The sequence below is a fragment of the Lepus europaeus genome, chromosome 6 (assembly GCF_033115175.1).
Source record: "Lepus europaeus isolate LE1 chromosome 6, mLepTim1.pri, whole genome shotgun sequence".
Taxonomy (NCBI): domain Eukaryota; kingdom Metazoa; phylum Chordata; class Mammalia; order Lagomorpha; family Leporidae; genus Lepus; species Lepus europaeus.
In genome coordinates, this window is record NC_084832.1 from 14,505,651 (window position 1) to 14,523,829 (window position 18,179).

The 18,179-nt window shown below is 44.4% G+C and overlaps 1 pseudogene; it reads left to right on the forward strand.

Annotated features, from left to right (window-relative positions):
- The first annotated feature begins 979 nt into the window (after positions 1-979).
- Positions 980-1,955, forward strand: LOC133762037 (proteasome subunit alpha type-1-like; annotated as a pseudogene).
- The last annotated feature ends 16,224 nt before the right edge of the window (positions 1,956-18,179 follow it).

Genomic DNA, 18,179 nt, shown 5'->3' on the forward strand with positions numbered 1-18,179 from the left:
GCAAAGCCGGAGGTATCACAATACCAGATTTCAATACATACTGCAGGGCAGTTATAATCAAAACAGCCTGGTAAGTACAAAAATGGATGGATTTACCAATGGAACAGGTTAGAAATGCCAGAGATCAACTCATGCATCTACAACCAACTTATCTTTGACAAAGGAGCTAAAAGCAATCCCTGGAATGAGGACAGTCTCTTCAACAGATAGTGCTGAGAAAACTGGATCTCCACCTGCAGAAGTATGAAGCAAGACTACTACCTTACACCATACACAAAAATCCATTCAAAATAGATCAAAGAACTAAATCTATGACCTTATACCACAAATTATTAGAGAACACTGGGGAAACCCTGCAAGACACTGGCATAGGGAAAGGGTTCTTAGAAAATACCTCAAAGGCACAGGCAATCAAAGCCAAAATTGACAAATGGGATTACATCAAGCTGAGAAGCTTCTGCACTGCAAAGGAAGCACTCAGCAAAGGGAAAGGGCAACTGACAGAATGGGAGAAATTATTCACAAACTATGCAACTGATAAAAGATTAATAACCAGAATCTATAAAGAGCTCAAGAAACTCCACAACAACAAAACAAAAAACCCAGTTAAGAAATGGGCAAAGGACTTTTCAAAAGAGGAAATTTTTCAAAAGAGGAAATCTAACTGGCCAACAGACACATGAAAAAGTGCTCAGGATCACTAGCTGTCAGGGAAATGCAAATCAAAGCCACAATGAGGTTTCATCTCACCCATCCCCTTCACCCTTTAGAATAGCTTTCGTACAGAAAGCAACAAACAACAAATGTGGGGAAAATGGTACCCTAATCCACTGTTGGTGGGCCTGTAAACTGGTATAGCCACTGTGGAAGACAGTATAGAGATACCTCAGAAATCTGGATAAAGAAATTTTGAGTTTCGGCTGCATTCCTTAATTTGCACTTTTGCAAGGAGTCCTGCAGCCAAGCTGGCATCAGAACCATGTTTTGTAACCAATATGACAATGATGTCACTGTTTGGGGTCCTCAGGGAACGATTCATCAAATTGAATATACAATGGAAGCTGTGAAGCAAGGTTCAGCCACAGTTGGTCTGAAATCAAACACCCATGCAGCGTTGGTTGCATTGAAGAGGGCATAGTCAGAGCTTGTAGCTCATCAGAAAAAAATTCTCCATGTTGACAACCATATTGGTATTTCAATTGTGAGGATTACTGCTGATGCTAGGCTGTTGTGTAATTTTATGCACCAGGAATGTTTGGATTCCAGAGTTGTATTTGACAGACCACTTCTGGTGTCTCGTCTTGTATCTCTAATTGGAAGCAAGACCCAGATATCAACACAAAGGTATTGCTGGAGATCCTATGACATTGGGACTGCTTATTGCTGGATATGATGATATGGGCCCTCACACTTTCCAAACCTGTCCATCTGCTAACTATTTGGACTGCAGAGCTATGTCCATTGGGAACCCATTCTCCATCAGCTCATACTTCCTTGGAGAGACATATGACTGAATTTATGGAGTGCAATTAAAAGAACTGGTTAAACATGACCCACCTGCATTAAGAGAGATATTTCCTACAGAGCAGGACCTAACTACAAAGAATGTTTCCATTGGAATTGTTGGCAAAGAATTGGAGTTTACAATTGATGATGATGATGATGATGTATCTCCATTCCTGGAAGGTCTTGAAGAAAGACCACAGAGGAAGGCACAGCCTGCTCAGCCTGCTGATGAACCTGCAGAGAAGGCTGATGAGCCCATGGAACACTGGGTGATAAAACAGTCTATATGTGTGTTTCCAAAGAGTACGGGAACATATACTGATGACAATAATCTATACTTTGAACCAAAAGATGAAAGTGGTAGGATGTATGATTTAGGAATCAGCCCAAATGTGAGTTTTTTACAAGCAACCTCATTGAAACCATACAATGGGTTCATTTTTCTTTAGGAGGGTCTATGTAATCATTTTGTAGACAGTGTAGGTATCTATACTAATGTTTTTAAATAAAGAAAATTGTGTCTACAATTTTAAAGACAACTGTGAAGTAAAATTATTTCACCACCCAAAAAAAAAAGAATTTATGGGATATGTAGATATGTATATCATGGAATACTACACAGAGGTAAAAGAGAATGAAATCTTGTTGTTTGCAACAAAATCACTGAAATTGGAAAACATCATACTTAGTGAAATAAGCCAGTCCTGAAGGACAAATACCACATGTTCTCCCTGATCTGTGATAAGTAATAGAGCACCTAAAAGGTAATCTATGGAAGTGAAGTTGACACTTTGAGATGTGAGGACTTTGAACAGCCCTTGTCTTGATCGTTGATGAATAGTTTTTTTCCATACAATTTGTTGAACTCTTTACTTAGTACAGTTACTCATATGTGTATAAAATTAATTGAAAATAGATCTTAGAAAAAATAAGAATGGGAATAGGAGAGGGAGAAGGAGGAGGGTTTGGAGTGTGGGTGGGAGGGCAGGTACTGTGAGAAGAATCACTATGTTGCTAAAGTTGTACTTATGAAATGCGAGGAGTGCCTATTCCTCAAATAAAACGTTTCTGGGGGGAAAAAAGGGGGTGAACTATTGACACATGTGATCAGGGGGATGCATTTCAAAGCATGAGCAGTGGAAGTGAAAGCAGCCAGTCTTCAGGGGACACATATGGTATGAATTCATCCGTATGACTTTCTGCAGAAAGCCAAACGCAGGATAGACCAGTGGTTTCCAGGGCCTGTGTTGGGGGGAAGGGGAAGGGTAACCTGGGGCTGGGGACACTCTAAGGTACCGGGTAGTTCACGACAATATACAGCTCTCCAAACTCATAGAGCTGAAAAGGGTCAACTCACTGTATGCAAATGATCCCTCAATGAACCTCATGTAAGAAATTACATAAAGATGAATTTAAAAAGACCTGTGTGTCAATGAACTGATGAATGAACGAGCTGTGGCACATTTGTGCCTTGGAATATGATAAGCCATGAAGACAATGGTCAGCAGAAGTCAGACATGAAAGGCCACGTGTTTTATGATTTCATTTTTATGAAACATCCAGGTGGCGCTAGGGCACAGGGGCAGAAAGCCGCTCGAGGTTCCCCAGGGCCGAGGGAGGAGAGATGAGCAGTATCACTCACGGGGATGCAGTTTTGGGATGATGGGAATGTTCTAGAATCCAATGATAATGATGCTTACTAACTCTGTGAAGGTGCTAGCGACCACTGAGCTTTACATTTTAAAAGAGAGAGCATTTTGTGTGGATCACATCTCAATAAAACTATTTATAACTGTTACTATGGTTTTCAAAAAGCCACTTTTTGGGACCAGCATTGTGCCTCAGAGGGTTAAGCCATGCCTGTGATTCTGGCATCCCATATAAGCACCAGTTCGAGTCCCAGCTGCTACAATTCTGATCCAGCTCCCTGCAAATATACCTGGGGAAAGATGGCCAGCAGAAGATGGCCCAAGTGCTTGGGCCCTGCCATCGATGTCAGGGACCTGGATGAAGCTTCTGGCTCCTGGCTTCAGCCTGGCCCAGCCCTGGCTGTTGTAGCCATCTGGGAAGTGAACCAGCTGATAGAAGATCAATTTCTTTCTAGCTCCCTCTCCCCCTCTAAATCTGCCTTTCAAATAAATAAATAAATCTTAAATAAATAAGCAAGCCACTTTTAAATAGTGCTGGTAGAATTGCCAAGTTGTAAAACTTCTGTAAATTTGACAATATGCATGTCTTTTTATTATTTATATTAATTAATTTATTAAATATTTATTATTTGAAAGGCAGAGATACATAGAAGGAGAGAGATAGAGGGAGAGAGAAAGAAAGAGAGAGTATCTTTCATCCACTAGGTCACTCCTCAAATGGCCACAATGGCTAGAGCTGGGCCGCTCTGAAGCCAGGAGTCAGGAGCTTCTTCCTGGTTTTCCATGTGGGTGCAGGGGTGCAAGCACTTGGGCCATCTGCAGCTGCTTTCCCAAGCACATTGGCAGGGAGCTGGATTAGAAGTGGAGCTGCCGGCACTGGCACCCATTTGGGATGCTGGCACTGCAGGCGAAGGCTTTACCTTCTATGTCACATTGCTGGCCCCATGCAGATATCTTAAGAGCTTAAAAACTATCACCTTCTAAAATTCCACCTTTTGCAAATATACAGAAATGTGGTCAATGATACATACGAGTGTTTTTAGCATTACTTAAAATAAGGAAAAAAGAAACATTGATTCTACTAAATATGATAAAACCACATGATGATGTATGGTATAGACAAAACACATTTTTTTTTTAATTTTTTTTTTTTATTTTTGACAGGCAGAGTGGACAGTGAGAGAGAGACAGAGAGAAAGGTCTTCCTTTTTTTGCCGTTGGTTCACCCTCCAATGGCTGCCGCGGTAGCGCGCTGCGGCCGGCGCACCGCGCTGATCCGATGGCAGGAGCCAGGTGCTTATCCTGGTCTCCCATGGGGTGCAGAGCCCAAACACTTGGGCCATCCTCCACTGCACTCCCTGGCCACAGCAGAGAGCTGGCCTGGAAGAGGGGCAACCGGGACAGGATCGGTGCCCCGACCGGGACTAGAACCCGGTGTGCCGGCGCCGCAAGGCGGAGGATTAGCCTGTTGAGCCACGGCGCCGGCCCAAAACACATTTTTTTGAAGAAAATGCACACTAGAGAAATAGAGAAATGTTATAGGTAAGTACAAAATCCAAATTTGTGTAAATTGTAGCATTATGTGAAATTCATAATAGTAAATTATTTCAGAAGATAAATTATGAAAAATAAACAATAAATATTTAGTAAAAATATTATTTGACCAATAAAAGCATAATACGAAATTTAAAGAGTTTGGATTAATTAATCTTTCCTTGAGAAAGTACATTGAGACCTTTAATCAGATAGAATACCTTGGTAATGTTTTCTCAAACTGTCATAAAATCAAGGAGAAGACATCATCCTAAAAAAACAAAATATCAAAGTGTCTAATTTGTCCAAGGGTTGATTATGTTTTGGAGTATAAACTTGAACTTACTCTTATATACTTTTTCTGTATTTACATCCAAAATCCTAAAAATATTCACATTTTGTTAAAGCATTCTGATGTCTTCTAAATATTTTCTCAACATGATAACTCGTATTTTTCTTGCTTTTTATCAGCCACGGCCAATGATTTAATGTATGGAGATGAATAAATGGTTATACAAATTCAAGATAATGCAGTTCGAGAATACTCACAGCAGCAATAAATTTCAACTCTAAATGCTTTACGAATGCTGCTCCTCTGAGAAAGCTTAAATAGCTGATAAACTGCAACTCAGAGAATTTTTTATTACAGCATTTACCCACCTCTGTAAATCAATCAAAGCAGGAGCTCTTACAATAATTTGAGAGATTTTATAGTCCGATTTATTAATCTCCTCCAAGGGTAGCTGCCTAGAAGTAGTCCCCATACGTGCACAATGGGAAATCTCCTCTGGCAGGATGTGGCAACTCGGGAGGCGTTTGTGGCTGATTTCTGCTGTTTTGCTTTGTGCTGTTTTCTGTTTTTTTTTTTTTTTTTTTTTTTCAGAAAGACTGTCAAATTCAGGACTCAAATTTATGAATTATTTAAACCTTGTTGTCAAATCACCTTGAGAATGATGGGTAAGCACCTCCAAACCCCCACCCCATCAAAGCAATGAGAATGTCAGCAAAAATGGTCAAAACCAACTTTTTCAGAAGTCTGGAAACCAACCGAAGCCTTGCCACAATCCAGTGAACATTCACTCAAGAGCACCAACCGGATGCGGTGAGAACAATGATCTTTACGGCATTTTAATTTGTCCCATACCATCCTCCTCTCTGTAGCTGTGCAGTAGCCACGAAAACCAGTGGTCTGGGAGTCACCGTGGCTGACAGCCAGCAGCCTATGGGCCACTGGAGGGAAGACGATGGCTGTAGAGCTCCACTGAAAGCCACATCCTCCAAGAATCATCACTTTCTAACTTGTCTAGCAGCTCTCCCACCCAACAGGCCATGGGCCTTGGACACAGCAGAACCATGCCCAAGAGATATAGTCAGAGCCCAGGAGACTAATGAGCTTAATTGGCAAATAAAGACACTCACCAGGGGATCAAGCCAAGGCAAGCACGATTCCAGGGGTCCAGACGAGCTGTGCCCACAAGGTGTGTGTTTCTGTAGGCTCCTGGGAACACATCCCAGTGGATGAGTAGATTCCCATGGGGCTTTTGGCAACAACTGTCAAAGAAAAGTCAGAGGCACTGAGTTTAATTAAAAGCCCAGTGAAAAACTTACTTGCGTACAAAGCAGATCAGAGCTGCACAAATTATCACTGAACACAGGCAAAGCAAAGTTTAGAAAAGTACAAATCTCTGTGGACCAGAGATTGCCCTTGATTTTTGTCCTTGGGTAAGCTGATTGGCTGAAAATCACCAAGGAAGGCAATTTCAGTTACGTGTGAGTTTTCCAAGAAACCTGGTGACTTCAGTGGAGGAAGAATGTGTGTCCATCCCTCTGCCTAACGCAGACTTCATGCATTCGCACCCATGCCGTATTTGGGTCAGGAGTTCATTGCTTCCTTAGTCGTAGTTCTGTATTGTGTAATGCTTCCAAGCACAGACCTTGTGTCCAGGACACCAGGCCTCTAATTTCTTATCTGGGCAACGAAATGTGAATTTTCTCATCTGAACATGGAGATAATGATATTTACATTAGAAATGCTATGGGTAGGATTAAATCAAATAATGTCTGTAACATTCTTTTTTTTCTTCTTCTTCTTCTTTTTTTTTTTTTTTTTGACAGGCAGAGTGGATAGTGAGAGAGACAGAGAGAAGGGTCTTCCTTTTTGCCGTTGGTTCACCCTCCAATGGCCGTTGCAGCCGGCGCATCGCGCTGATCCGAAGCCAGGAGCTTCTCCTGGTCTCCCATGGGGTGCAGGGCCCAAACACTTGGGCCATCCTCCACTGCCTTCCCGGGCCATAGCAGAGAGCTGGCCTGGAAGAGGGGCAACCAGGATAGAATCCGGTGCCCCAACCGGGACTAGAACCTGGTGTGCTGGCGCCGCAAGGTGGAGGATTAGCCTGTTAAGCCACAGCGCCGGCCATCTGTAACATTCTTAATACAGCATTTTCCATGTCAGTCGACAAATGGTTAGCAATTATCACAGGACTAGCTTTCTGTGTCAGTCAGGGTCCAATCAGGAGGGAGAAATCACAGAGTAATGTGAACAGGAAGCATGTAAAGAGTTATTCGCTGCAGTGGAGGATTATCTACCAAAGGCAGGGAGAACCCTAAAGAATACGGGTAAAGACGGTATAGAGAGCAGCCACCACTTGTAGCACCAAGGCAGAGAAGCTGAGGAAGGAAGAAATACAGAAAAGGAACCCTCCCCAGCCAGGACGAGGAGGAGGGTATGCTCACGCCCATGGGATGAGGGATAGCTTTGCTCAGGTTCCATAGTCATGGAACTCAGTGGACCTCTGCCCACGGGGATGCCGGGGAAACTTCCCACAGGGAGATCCTGATTCTGGAAGTCACAGGGGTAGGGGCTCTGAAAATCATTAGGGTAAACACCAGTGCATCCTGTGACCAGACCAACAGAAGAGCCCTATCTTATCCATGCTGACTACTCTAACAAAATCCCTTAGAAATTCATGAGCTACAGTTCGGAGGCCTGAGAAGCCCATGATCAAGGCTCCAGAGTGCTGGGTGAGTGTAGGCTCTCGGCTTCAAAGACGGTGTCTTCTTATTGCATCCTCACGGGACAGAGGGAGCCAGGAACCCACTTGAGCCACTTTCTAAGAGCACTAATCCCATTCACAAGGGAGGAGCCCTCACGACTTCATCACCTTTCAAAGGCCCCATCTCTTAACGCCATCACATTCAATGTTAGCTTCTAGCATCTGAATTTGGGGGGCCAGGAAGAGGTGTTCCGGTATCACTAACAGGACAAAGAAAGGTGGATTTGGAGCCAAGAGGCAATAGGCTGATAAACTGGCATACTCACCAAAGGCCCAGACACCTACCCCTAACTTGGTTATGTCTACCAATAAGGAAAAGGAACAAGATGAGAAGCAAAGAAGTATCCGTTTCCTACCTGGGACAGCTCCTTGCATTGTACTTAAACTTCAGGTCAGGATTTTGTGGTTTCCCTAAATGTAACTCATCACAAAGATATAGATTTTTAAAGAATTATAATTACAATCATAATTCTTGGGATTCACCAAGAATTAGCTATTTTGGAATCTTAAGTATGTACATACAGTGAGGTAAGCAGTTATTACGAGTAAGAAATCTAATTGGGGGGCTAGTGCTGTGACATAGAAAGTTAAGCCTCCGCCTGCAGTGCCGGCATCCCATATGGGCGCCGGTTCAAGTTCCAGCTGCTCCATTTCTGATCCAGCTCCCTGCTAATGGCCTGGGAAAGCAGCAGAGGATGGCCCAGGTCCTTGGGCCCCTGCACGCATGTGGGAGACCCAAAGGAAGTTCCTGGTTCCTGGCTTTGGCCTGCTCAGCCCCAGCTGTTGCAAACATTTGGGGAGTGAACTGGCAGATGAAAGATTCTCTCTCTTCCTTTCTCTCTCTGCATTTATGCCTTTCAAATAGATAAATAATTTTTTAAAAAAGAAATCTAATTAGACAGCAATATTCTCCAATTAATCTTTGCTTCCAAAAAAAACTACCTTTCTGGATGTTTGCTTATGATTCTTTTTTTTTTTTTTTTTTTTTTTTTTGACAGGCAGAGTGGACAGTGAGAGATAGAGACAGAGAGAAAAGTCTTCCTTTTTCGTTGGTTCACCCCCCAGTGGCTGCTGCGGCCGGCGCGTTGCAGCTGGTGCACCGCGCTGATCCGAAGCCAGGAGCCAGGTGCTTCCCCTGATCTTCCATGCGGGTGCAGGGCCCATGGACTTGGGCCATCCTCCACTGCACTCCTGGGCCATAGCAGAGAGCTGGCCTGGAAGAAGAGCAACCGGGACAGAATTCGGTGCCCCGACCAGGACTAGAACCTGGTGTGCTGGCGCCACAGGCAGAGGATTAGCCTATTGAGCCGTGGCGCTGGCTGCTTATGATTCTTAAACACTCACTTTTTGATATTATTCATGCTGACTCCCAGCCCCTAAATGTTATCTCTCTTCCTGTGACCCTGTGACATCAGCAAATTGAAACTGGTAGACTCTGGAATCCAATGTCATTATTCGGACTAGAAGTGATTTTTTTTTCTCATTAATACCATCTATCAGAACAGAAGAAAGACTTTTGGCTCTGTATTATTTCACACCGAAATCATTTTTCCAGGCAACCATTTCATTGTCATTCATCTAATTCCCAATACCATCTCTTGGAAACAATGACACATGGTGCTGACCTTCCAGCCCACGGCAGATCTATGCAAGTGTTGGTGTTGGATCTACCCCATATGCGTCACAAGGGCAGGTCATTTCCATACTGTGGCCATATACCAAAGTAACTGAAAAGATCCCAGAAGTAGATAAAATATGCCACTTACGGCAACTGCAGGCTAGTGAGAAGTGCCATATCAGAAGCTTTGCATACCAACTATCTTGGTGTACCAAGCAATGCGTGTAGCTTTAATCAAGAAAGCTGGCACTTGGCCGGCGCCGTGGCTTAACAGGCTAATCCTCCCCCTTGCGGTGCCGGCACACCGGGTTCTAGTCCCGGTCGGGGCACCGATCCTGTCCCGGTTGCCCCTCTTCCAGGCCAGCTCTCTGCTGTGGCCAGGGAGTGCAGTGGAGGATGGCCCAAGTGCTTGGGCCCTGCACCCCATGGGAGACCAGGAGAAGCACCTGGCTCCTGCCATTGGAACAGCGCAGTGCGCCGGCCGCAGTGCGCCTACCGCGGCGGCCATTGGAGGGTGAACCAACGGCAAAAAGGAAGACCTTTCTCTCTGTCTCCCTCTACTGTCCACTTTGCCTGTCAAAAAATAAATAAATAAATAAATAAATAAATAAAAAAAGAAAGCTGGCACCAGGAGTGTTGTTACTGTAACTATACCTGAAGATGTTGGAACTGGTGAATGGGAAGATGTTGGAGGAATCTGGAAACTTCTAGAGAGAGCCTAGGATGCTATGAGCAGAGTGCTACTGGCAGTTCTGGTGAGAGCTCAGAGGATGCCAACAGAAGTGTGGACAGTAGAGCCATGTGGAGGAGTTTTTCTAACACCAACAAGGATTCTATTAGGAACTAAATCAGAGGCTGCTCTCATTCCACCACAGCATGGAACCTGGCTTCATTGTGCCCTTGCCCCAAGACTTGGCGAGGCCAAACTTGAAGGTGACAGATTCTTATTTGGGGGAGGAGATTTCCAAACCATACGTCTTCAGGCTGTGGTGGGGCGATTATGGGTTGCTTTCAGTGAGTTTTGCTGTGAGGATCTGGAGCAAGAAAGAGCACAGTGGGAAAATCTGGAGAATGTGGGCACTTGCTGTGGGCTTGCCCAAGAAAGCCTTGGGATTCCCCTGCCTGCATGCAGGCAGTGAAGCCCTCTGTGGCTGCAGCTACGGTTCCAGCAGGTCCAGGTGCAGCCTGAGCCGGCAATGGCCCTTGCTATTGGAGTCCACATGTTGCTGGTTTGCAAGTGTGCAGAATGCAAACACAGCAGCGTCCACCAAGATTTCAGAGGGAAGCTTAGGTGGCCAGGCCTGGTTGGAACCCCTGCAGGGAGCCCCTAATTGGGCAATGCCTAGAAGAGCTGAGAATGCTGAGCTGCAGAGGAGACCCTGGGGAGTAGAGTGACCAGCAGCATGCCACACCGGCCTTGGCAAGCCTCGTGGGCCCTCTGAGCTGCCACGTGGGTTGTAAGCAGTGCAGTCACAGGGGCAAGGCCACCCACACTGTGGGGAGCAAGTCTGTTGCTGCAGTGTGACCTGGATGCCGTGCATGGAGCTTTAGGGTTTAATGTCTTCCCTACTGGGCTGCAGACTTGCTCTGGGCTCATCATGTCTCATTTTCATTCCTCTTTCTCTCCCTTTTGAATTGGAATGCATGCCCTTGATCTGTGCAGTGACTGCCCTCAAGGAGACCCAACAGGCCAGTCTACTGCAGTGGCTTTCAATGTGGTAAGCCTGGGCTTCAGCAGAAGTCAGCTTGTGAAGAGCCCTGGCAGCTCTGCCAAGAGTTGGATCACTGGAAATGGACCTGCCCTGGAGTCGAAGGATGCCCAGGTCAGAGCCACAGATCTTAGTGGCTCTAAGCTGAAAAGCCCTTCACTCAGCCCAACTTCCAAAGTGACCACTGCAGCTGAGGGTATGGTCAAGTAGGGTCAGCAACATTGCAGGCAGAACTGTACATTTCTTGTTAGAGATGCCCCCTGCCTTTACCTGGCCAGCTCTCCTCCCAGGCCAGCCAAGTAATGAAAGTCAACAGAGTGTCTTCCCCTAGGAGGTTCACACCTCCCTTAGGATGTACCCCATGTGAAGAGATAGATAGGTCTGGGCCTCTTAACTTACAAGGCCTAAAGCCCACCAGATTATTATCAAGCCCCTTCTGTGAGGTTCTATTTGCCTCTCAATCAGAAAACTTAATTGTAGCTTAGACAGCACCTTTCTTAGCTCCTCTAATAATGACTCTGTCCTTTGTTCTAGGCTCTGTCTAGTGCACTTGGGCCTCATTCCTTTGTAATCATAACCTCTATTCTACCACCAATGGCTCTACTCCCAACCTGTGTGTACTGATGGTCCTCTTCCCCACTTAATGCTGTATAATTGTTCAAACCTGGTAAATGCCACTCTTAGGATCATTGGTTACTATCCTCACTCTGTCTTTTATGACCTTGTCTAAATATGATCAGAGTCGGTAAACTTGGAAGGCTTCCATAGCCTTGGCAACTCATGACAGCCTAGGATGGTTACTGGCGCCATAAACTAGAGTGTCAATTTGTTGGGTCAACAACAGGAGCCACTGTGCACTTGCTCCTCATGTGGGATCTCTGTCCTTAATGTGCTGTACATTGTGATTTAATGCTATAACTAGTACTCAAACAGTATGTTTTACTTTGTGTTTCTATGTGGGTGCAAACTGTTGAAATCTTTATACTAAATTGATCTTCTGTATATAAAGAGAATTGAAAATGAAAAAAAAAAAAAAAAGAATGCATGCCCTGAGCCTGTCCTGCTGGCTTTGTAAAATCTTATTTTGACTCATTTGAAAGAGAGCTAGAGCAAGAGTGAGAGAGAGCACACTTCCCTTTACTAATTCACTGCTGGGGCTGGGCCAGGCTGAAGCCAGGAGTCTGTAACTCAATCCAGGTCTCCCATGTGGTGGCAGGGACTCAAGTACTTAGGCCATCATCTGCTGCCTCCCAGTGTGTGCAATATCAGGACATAAGAACCAAAAGCAGAGGTAGGGGCCAGCATTGTGGTGTAGTAGGTAAAGCCACCGCCTGCAGTGCCAGCATCCCATACTGGCGCAGATTTGAGTCCTGGCTGCCCCACTTCCGATCCAGCTCTCTGTCATGGCCTGGGAAAGCAGTGGAGGGTGGCCCGAGTGCTTGGGCTCCTATACCTGCATGGGAGACCTGGAAGAAGCTCCTGGCTTCTGGCTTCAGATCAGCATAGCTCTGGGCATTGCAGCCAATTGGGAGTGAGCCAGTGGATGGGAGATCTCTCTCTCTCTCTCTCTCTCTCTCTCTCTCTCTCTCTAACTCTGCCTTTCAAATAAAATAAATAAATCTTTAATAAAAAAAATAAGCAACAGCAGCAGCAGAGGTGGAACTCAAACCCAGGTGCCCCAACAGGAGATGTGGGTGCCCCAGGCAGCATCTTAACTGTGGCACCTTCCTCCATAACTTGTTTTTTCTTTTACAGGGACTGCTAGATGGAAGAGTCCACCTGCAGTCTCAGGTAAGATGTTGGAGTTGGACTTTTTTTTTTTTTAATTTTTTTTTTAATTTTTTTTGACAGGCAGAGTGGATAGTGAGAGAGAGAGAGACAGAGAGAAAGGTCTTCCTTTTTGCCATTGGTTCACCCTCCAATGGCCGCCGCGGCTGGCTCTGCGACCTGCGCATCGCGCCGATCCGATGGCAGGAGCCAGGTGCTTCTCCTGGTCTCCCATGGGGTGCAGGGCCCAAGCACTTGGGCCATCCTCCACTGTACTCCCTGGCTACAGCAGAGAGCTGGCCTGGAAGAGGGGCAACCGGGACAGGATCGGTGCCCCGACCGGGACTAGAACCCGGTGTGCCGGCGCCACAAGGCGGAGGATTAGCCTAGTGAGCCGCGGCGCCAGCGGAGTTTGACTTTTGAGCAATGCTGGACATTAATCCTTTAGGATTCTTGGGGGGTGGAATGGATACATCTTGCATTGTGTGATGGCTATGAACCTTTGGAGCCCATAGGCTGAACAGAGTGGTCTGGACATTAATTTGGATGTTAAATGTCCTCTAAAGACCCATATGTTAAAGGCTGGGTCACCTAGGTGGCTCTATTAGGAGGTGGAGGGACCTGGTAGGAAGTCTTAGGTCACTGGTGCCACTGCCCTCCGAGGGTGGTTCTTATGAGAGGTTTGTTAAAAGGCCTGAGTTGGAAGCAGCCACACTTTGCTTCCTGGCTTGCCATGTGATTCTTCCTTTGCACACATTCATCATTGCCATCTGTCACCCTCAGAAAGGCTGAATTAATGGGACTGCCTGATCTCGAACTTGAAACTCTGAACTTTGAGCTTAATAAACTTTCTTTTTATAAAGTTCATTGCCTCAGGTATCTTGTTGCAGTAACAAAAAGTTCACTAATGTATTGAAAAGAAGGAAACCCCTCCAAACCTATTCTACAAGTCCAGCATTATCCTGATACCAAAACCAGATAAGGACAGACAGACAGACACACACACACACACACACCCCTACAAACCAACACACTGATGAACTGTGATGCAAAAATCCTCCAGGATTGGCATTGTGTGGCTCAGGGAGTGAACCACTGCCTGCAGTGCTGGCATCCCATATGGATGTAGGTTCAAGTTCTAGTTGCTCTACTTCCTATCCAGCTCCCTGCTAATTCACTTGGGAAAGCAGCGGAGGAAGGCCTAAGTGCTTGGGCTCTGGATTCCCAAATGGCTCCTAGCTTTGGCCTGGCCCAGCGCCACCCCATCCTTGTGGTCAACTGGAAAGTGAACCAGCAGATGGAAGATCTCTATCTCCTTCTCTCTATCTTTCTCTCTTTCTTTCCCTGTCCCTCTCTGTAACTCTGCCTTTCAAATAAATAAATCATTTAAAAAATTTGAAAAAAATTCAAGAAAATACCAACAAATCAAATGGAACAGCACATAAAAAGGGTTATATACCATAATTCTATGGAATTAACTCCAGGAATGCAAGGATGGTTCAACATATACAAATTGATAAATGTGATACATCACATAAATCCAACAAAGGATAAAAACCAGACACAGAAAAAGTCTTTGGTAAAATTCAGCATCCTCTTTGACAGGCATTGTGGCCCAGTGGATTAAGCCACTGCTCGGGATGCTTGCATCTCATATCAGAGTGCCTGGTTTAAGTCCTGGCTACTCTGTACTTCCAATTCAGCTTCCCACTAATGCACCTGGGAGACAATATCTGGCCAAATACTTGAGTTCTTGCCCCCATGTGGAAGACCTGGACAGTGTTCCTGGCTCCTGTCTTTAGCCTGGTCCACCCCTGGCTGTTGCTGGCATTTGAGAAGTGAACCAGCAGTAGGGAGATCTCTGTCTCCATTTTGTCTTTCCTCTGTGTCATTCTGCCTTTCAGATAAACAATTTTTTTTCTTTTGACAGGCAGAGTGGATAGTGAGAGAGAGAGACAGAGAGAAAGGCCTTCCTTTTTGCCGTTGGTTCACCCTCCAATGGCCGCTGTGGCCGGCGCACCTCGCTGATCCGAAGGCAGGAGCCAGGTGCTTCTCCTGGTCTCCCATGGGGTGCAGGGCCCAAGCACTTGGGCCATCCTCCACTGCCTTCCCGGGCCATAGCAGAGAGCTGGCCTGGAAGAGGGGCAACCGGGATAGAATCCGGCGCTCCAACCGGGACTAGAACCCGGTGTGCCGGCGCCACAAGGCGGAGGATTAGCCTGTTAAGCCACGGCGCCGGCCACAAATAAACAAATGTTTTAAAAAATTTCAATATCCCCTTATGATAAAAAGTCCTCAAAAATTAAGCATAGAAGGAATGTACCACCACACAATAAAGGTAATTTGTGAAAAATCCATAGCCTATATCATATCAAATGCAGGAAAGGTGAAATTGTTTCTTCTAAGGTCAGGAACAAGATGAGGATATTACTTTTACCAACCTAATTCAGTATACTGAAAGTCTCAGCCATAGCAGTAAGAGAAAAAAACAGTAGTATCCAAATAGGAAAGGAAGTCAAACTACATTTGCAGATGACATGATCTGATTTATAGAGAAATTCTAAAGATTCTATTTAAAAGTGTTAGAACTGATAAATGAATTCAATAAAGTTGTAGAATACAAAGTCAACATACAAAATAGTAGCTTTTAAATGTTTTATACACCAGTAGCACCATTCCTGAAAAAGAAATTGAGAGCAATCCATTCATAATAGCTATCCAAAAAGAAATAAAATATCTAGGAATAAATCAGGAAAGCAAATAACCCCCACAATGAAAACTATAAAATATCAGTAAAATAAATTCAAGAGAACACAAAAAGGGAAAATTTTCCATGTTCACAGATTACAAAAATATTTTTAAATGTACATACTACCCAAATCTACAGATGAAATGTAAATCCTATCAAAGCACCAATTGCATTGTTCACAGAAATTAAAAAAAAAAAAAACTTTTAAAATTTGTATGCAACAAAAGACCCCAACTAGACAAAGAAACCCTGGGCAACAAGAATAAAGTTGGATGACAATATGTGACTTCCAAACATATTATAAGGTGGTAGTAACCAGAACAGCATGGCCCTGGTATAAAAACACATGGACCAATAGAACAGAGTAGATATCCAGAGATCAATCCATGTATTTATAGCCAACTGATTTTCAACAAAGAAGAAAAGAACATTCTTTGGAAAAAGGAAGCTCTTCAACAAAATGGTGCTGGGAAAATGGGATAGCCATATGTGCAAGAAAGAAACTACACACACCCCCAGTGTCTCACCACATACAAAAAAAGGCTCAAATTGAATCAGAGATTTCAATGTAAAGCCCCCCCAATTCTGAAACTTTTAGAAGCAAATACCTGGGAAACACTCCAGGAAATTGGTCTAGGCAAAGATTTTTGCCCCCCAAATTACAGGCAACAAAAGCAAAACCTGACAAATGGAATCATATCACATAAAAAGCTTCTACACAACAAAGGAACAACCAATAGAGTGAAAAGACAACCTACAGGAGAAATTATTTCAAACTATTCATCTATGGGATTAATTCCCAGAACGTACAAGGACCTCAACTCAGCAAAAAGTTTCATCTTTTGATTAGAAAAAAAAAGGTAGATGATATGAACAGACACTTCTCCAAGTGTCAACAAGCCAACAAGCATCCGAAAAAATGTTCAACATCACTAATCATAAGAGAACTGTAAGTCAAAACCATGAGGACATATCTTCTCAGCCTAGTTAGGGTGGCTATTATCAAAAAGACAGAAATGGTGAGGATGTGGAGGAAGGGGAGCTCTCATACACTTGTGGTGGGAATGCAAATTAGAACAGTTATTATGAAAAACAGTATTGAGATGCTCACAAAGCTGGAAATAGAACTACCATATGATCGAAAAATCCCAGGGCCGGGTATATACTCAAAGGAATTGAAATCAGCATGTTAAAGAGACATGTACATTTGCATGTTCACTGAAGCCCTATTAACAATAGCCAAGGTATGGAATACCCCTAGGTGTCCACTGACAGACAATTGGAAAAAGAAAATGTGGTGGGTGTGTGTTTACACATATAGCAAGATATTATTCAACTATTAAAAAGGAGTGAAGGCCAGCGCCGTGGCTTAACAGGCTAATCCTCTGCCTTGCTGTGCTGGCACACCAGGTTCTAGTCCCGGTTAGGGTGCCGGATTCTGTCCTGGTTGCCCCTCTTCCAGGCCAGCTCTCTGCTATGGCCCGGGAAGGCAGTGGAGGATGGCCCAAGTGCTTGGGCCCTGCACCCGCATGGGAGACCAGGAGAAGCACCTGGCTCCTGCCTTCGGATCAGCGAGATGCGCCAGCCACAGCGGCCATTGGAGGGTGAACCAACGGCAAAAAGGAAGACTTTTCTCTCTGTCTCTCTCTCTCTCTATCCACTCTGCCTGTCAAAAAAAAAATTTTTTTTTAAAAAGGAGTGAAATTATGTTATTTGTAGCCATGTAATAAAACTAGAGGACATTATATTGAGTGAATAACTCAGACACAAGAAGACAAACACTGCATGTTCTCATATATGGAAGCTAAAAAATTGATCTCAAAGAATTAAGGAATATGAAGGTACTCAGTTGACAGGAAATGTATATTATGAAGAAACCATGAATTTCAAAATTGTTTCTACTATTTTTTTTACAAAAATATTTATTTCCGTTTATTGAGATGCAGAGAGACAGAGAGAGATCTGTTTTCTGGTTCACTCCCCAAATGCCTGCAACAGTGACGGGCCAGGCCAAAGCCAGGAGCTGGGAACTTAATCCAGGTAACTGTTGTGGGTTGCAGGGACCCAACTACTTGAGGCATCACATTCTGTCTCCCACAGTGTGCATTAGCAGGAAGCTGGAGTTGGAGTGGAACCCAGGATTAGAACCCAGGTACCCCAAATGGAGCTTAAATACTGTGCCAAATGCCCACCCCAACACTTACCTTTGAATTCCATTTCCCCAGCCTCTTTGTTGAAATAGCCTTGTAGATCCTGGAGAAGGTGTAGGGGAAGAAGGGATGAAGAGAGGCAGGTTAATGAGCAGAAGTGCAACTGGATAGGATAAACAACTTCTGATGTTGTACAGCACAGCAGGATAACTGTGGTTAGCAACAACTGAACATTCCAATATGGCCAGAAGGGATTTTTGAATGTTTCCAACACAAAGAAATGATAAATTTTTGAAGTGACGGATATGTCAATTACTCTAATTTGATGATTACAAATTATATATGAATACTGAACTGTCACATTGTACCCCATAAATATGAGGGTACTTAAAAAGTTATAGAAGGCCGGCGCTGTGGCTCAATAGGCTAACCCTCCGCCTTGCGG